A 2,868-nucleotide genomic window follows, 5' to 3' on the forward strand; every position below is an offset into this window, starting at 1 on the left:
GCCTCCGCTGTCCTTGCTGCAGTTGAAATCCCAAATACTGAACTGTCTCCTGACAGAATTGCAGCTTGTCCATTGAGGACCTTTTTGCCAGATGTGTCAATAACAAAAGGGTATTCTGTTGACAAACAAGCCCTCCCTCTGAGGCTATCAATAAATTGTCATCATATTGAGGGAATGTTGAGCTTGCAGACAACTGGCACTCGTCCAAGTCTCTTTTAATACTGTTAATTCCGATATGTAAAGCAAATAGATGTTGACTTTCCGGGTGCAATGGTATGGAGAAAACGGCTGAGAAAGTATCCGTTGTTGGTGGTATAGAAGACAAAATGACATTTGGGTCCGGCACCAATGGAGCAATAGTGATAACAGTTTTATTGATGGCTCTAAGATCTTGCACAACCCACCACGCGTTGGGTCTTCCTACCTTTGGAATGGGGAGTTTAGGGGGGTTACAGGGGCTTTTCGTTCTCTTCAGCACCCCTGCTGTAATAGTACATTGATCACTCCCTCTATCCCTTTTTCTGTTTCCGGTGCCAACCTGTATAGTTTTAGGCAGGGCAGGGCAACGTTCTTCTGTAACTGCACCCTATGCACTGGGGCAGAATGTACTTTTCCAACATGATGTTTACGTTGGGCCCATAGATGTGCCAGTACCTGGGCCAGGATTGAAGTGAGTAAATGATGGCTCTCTCGGGGAGGTTGTTGTATTTCAAATGTAGCGGGCCATTGCTCCTCTTTCCAGGTCACTTTGCCCTCCTGTTTGCCATAAAATTCTATCAGGCAATTTTGTCCATCCATTTCAATATAAATCGCTTTGATCACTTCTCCTATTTGCTTTGCCTTAGCGGGATGTCTTACGGCCAATGTTAAATGGGGTTCTGAAGTTAAACCCATCCTAAAAAGGTCCCTCTGACTATAGGTCAACTGTACTAACATTCCTAATCCCACAACACCGAAAAATAAAAAGGAGTGACATGCAACGATGAGAATTGTGATTCGGTGTCAAATCGGCGCCCGCCGCGATTTTAGCGTTGAAACCTATTCTCCTCCTGTTGTACCCTCAATAACTTCGCTTAGAGAGTAAATGGTAAAGAAGGCTTTAATAAGCTAAGAACTAGCCTGGAGCCGAGACAGGTGCTAACTGGGTGCCGCCCACAAAGCGGCCCCTTATATACGACTCCCAGGTGGGCGGAGCCAGAGGCGGAGTCCCCCAGGGTTCCAAGCCCGGCCATAAAGGGGACATCACCATACATGATGATAAGGGGACAGTAGTACAGTAACCGTTCATCACACCTCCCAATCGCGTTCTGCGATTTCGGAGTCAGCCAATGCATAATCCCGCTCTATAACTTTCATCCACCCGTAGACTAGACACATGGTGAGAACTGGAGTTCAACAAGACCCCTGTGACTCAAACACAGGCAGCTCCAGTAAACGACCACATCACCCAGTGAAGCAGAAAAGCAGCCAATGTGTTTACAAATATCAGTTTGTAAAAAGCCCCGGACTCTCCCTCAAGAAGCTTTTCCAAGTTAAAAGTGAACAACATTAAACAGGTCCAGAAAAACAATCAATGAGGAAGTTTTCACATATTTACATTCAGCTGGAAATGTGCAGCAGTCAAATTATTCTAAAGACTGCCAGGATTTGTTAAAACATCAAATAGCCTTGTATTCAAATTGGTGATCCCTTCTAACCAGGAAATGTGTTACATGTAAATATTTTGTGAGGCTGAGCTGTTATTTGTACAATAAACAAAGATCATTAAGGCTTCTCTCTCTCTGATTGTTGTTCCTCTCTCCTTCCGTCTACCACCATCACCCCTCTCCTCAAAATATAACCCTTGACCTCCAAAATCACCCCCAGAGTCTGCTCCATCTTTCCTGGAATTCCATCCTGAATCTCTCCAACCAGGTTTCCGCCCCTGTAACAATTCTGAAGCAGCCCATATAAATGTTACAAGTCAAATCCATGCGACTGTGAGAAAGGTAAACATTCGCTTCACATCCTTCTCAACTTTCAGCTGTCTTTGACAGGGGTGACCACACAATCCTCTTCCAACGTCTCCGCTCGCACGCAGCTGGGACTGCACTCATCTGATTCCATGCTTATCCATCCAATCATAGCCACACTATCGCCTCAGTGCGATGCTGAGGCAGATGGAGCGTGGGTCCGATGCAGGCGATAAAGTCTGTGGTGGTCGGTGATGGCGGGGTGAGTAAGACCAGCTGGGTCATCAGCTACACGACCAATGCCTTACGAGGAGAATAGATCCCTACTCTCTTTGACAACTATTCTGCCAATGTGATGGTTGGTGGGAAGCCTGTGGAATCTGGGGCTTTGGGACACGGTTGGACAAGAAGATTCTGATCGTCTGCGTTCACTTTCCTACCCTCAAACAGACGTTTTTCTAATCTGCTTCTCGCTGGTGAGCCCAGCATCTTTTGAAAATATCCGTGCCAAGTGGTATCCTGAAGTGAGGCATCATTGTCCAAACTCACCCATCATCCTGGTGGGCACCCAGCTTGATCTGCGGGATGACAAGGACACAATTGAAAAGTTGAGGGAATAGAAACTGACTCCTATCACATTTCCGCAGGGCCTTGCAATGGCGAAAGAGATTGGTATGAATTTCCTCCTTTGATTGACTCTGTTGGGCAGCATGGTAGCACAGTGGGTAGCACTGTTGCTTCACAGCACCAGGGTCCCAGGTTCGATTCCCGGCTTGGGTCACTTTGTGGAACGTGTGGAGTCTGCACGTTCTCCCCCTGTCTGCGTGGGTTTCCTCCGGCTGCTCCAGTTTCCTTCCACAAGTCCCGAAAGACATGCTTGTTAGAGAATTTGGACATTCTGAATTCTCCCTCAGTG

The 2,868-nt window shown here is 46.8% G+C and overlaps 1 pseudogene; it reads left to right on the plus strand.

The window, feature by feature from the left end:
• The first annotated feature begins 2,175 nt into the window (after positions 1-2,175).
• LOC140387794 (ras-related C3 botulinum toxin substrate 1 pseudogene) lies at positions 2,176-2,644 on the plus strand (annotated as a pseudogene).
• Positions 2,645-2,868: the final 224 nt, after the last annotated feature.

This window comes from Scyliorhinus torazame, chromosome 13 (assembly GCF_047496885.1).
Source record: "Scyliorhinus torazame isolate Kashiwa2021f chromosome 13, sScyTor2.1, whole genome shotgun sequence".
In the NCBI taxonomy this organism is placed as follows: domain Eukaryota; kingdom Metazoa; phylum Chordata; class Chondrichthyes; order Carcharhiniformes; family Scyliorhinidae; genus Scyliorhinus; species Scyliorhinus torazame.